The 1,503-nt window shown below is 40.1% G+C and overlaps 1 pseudogene; it reads left to right on the forward strand.

Annotated features, from left to right (window-relative positions):
• Nucleotides 1–227: 227 nt before the first annotated feature.
• On the forward strand, nucleotides 228–1,048 carry LOC128107859 (protein MEMO1-like; annotated as a pseudogene).
• Nucleotides 1,049–1,503: the final 455 nt, after the last annotated feature.

The raw sequence follows: 1,503 nt of genomic DNA on the forward strand, positions 1-1,503 counted from the left end.
TGAAAGATATCAAGAGCAAGACATGAAGGAAGCAGGAAAGCAGGATGAACAGTACGTAGATGAGTTCCTGCATCCAGATTCCTGCCCTGCTTGAATTCCTGTCTTGGCTTCTCTCAGTGGACCACAGTCATAATTTAGGATATAACCTTAGCTGAATCCCCAGCTAGAAGTTTGGCTTTCACAAGTACAGTCTACTAAAAGACCTGCAAGAGCATACACCCATACAGGACACATGTACTGTAGCTCTTGTGCTGCCCATGCTTACAAATATGTGGATCCATCTATTGCCTGGAGAATTTTCATCCTTGGGCCTTCCCATCATGTGCCCCTGTCTTGACATGCACTCTCCAGTATAGATATACATAGGACTCATCTGGAGAAACCCTGTCTCGAAAAACCAAAAAAAAAAAAAAAAAAAAAACAAAAAAAAAAAAACATAGGACTCATCTGTATGACCTTCATATTGACCAAAAGATTTATGGAGAGCTATGGAAGACAGGAATGTTTGAACGCATTTCTCTGCAGACAGATGAAGATGAACACAGTATTCAAATGCATTTACCTTATACAGCTAAAGCCATGGAAAGCCATAAAGATGAGTTTGCCACTATTCCTGTACTGGTTGGAACTCTGAGTGAGTCAAAAGAACAGGAATTCAGAAAACTCTTCAGTAAATATCTAGCAGATCCTAATAATTTTTTTGTGTCCTCTTCTGTTTTTTGCCACTGGGGTCAAAGAATTCATTATAGTCACTAGGATGAATCTCGGGGGGGGGGAGATTTATAGATCCGTTGAACATCTAGATAAAATAAGTATGAGTATTGTAGAACAATTAGATCCTGTATCTTTTAGCATTTATTTGAAGAAATATCATAATACTGTATGTGGAAGACATCCCATCAGGGTGTTATTAAACACTATCCCAGAGCTCCAGAAGAATGGAATGAACATGAGCTTTTTCTTTTAGAACTATGCCCAGTCGAGCCAGTATAGAAGCTGGCAAGACAGTTCAGTGAATTATGCAGCTAGAGCACTCATGGTTCACTGAAGCTCTGGCCCTCCAGGATGCCACCTGCACAGACTCATACTCTGTCCAGGGTCCAGCCCGGCCTTTACCAAGATGTTTGTTCTGATGTGGAGGGATTCTGAAACCTCAGAATAATAGAACTCTCTTCTCTTCTTTTCTTGAAGGTGTAGTCCTCCTTAATTTCAACTTATTTAAAAAATGCTTTATAGTTTGGGGCAGTGGAAGGAAGGCTAGAATCAAAATATTTTGATTAAAAATTAGCATATCCAAAATTTTCACTCTTTGAAGACTCATGCACATATATTCTGCTTTCAGAATAGTTTTGCAGATCATACAAAGACAAAAAAGGGTGGAAACTTTTTTTTTTTTTTTGATTTTTCGAGACAGGGTTTCTCTGTGTAGCTTTGCGCCTTTCCTGGAACTCGCTTTGGAGACCAGGCTGGCCTCGAACTCACAGAGATCCGCCTGGCTCTGCC

This window comes from Peromyscus californicus, unplaced genomic scaffold (assembly GCF_007827085.1).
Source record: "Peromyscus californicus insignis strain IS unplaced genomic scaffold, ASM782708v3 Scaffold_12__1_contigs__length_115047231, whole genome shotgun sequence".
In the NCBI taxonomy this organism is placed as follows: Eukaryota; Metazoa; Chordata; class Mammalia; order Rodentia; family Cricetidae; genus Peromyscus; species Peromyscus californicus.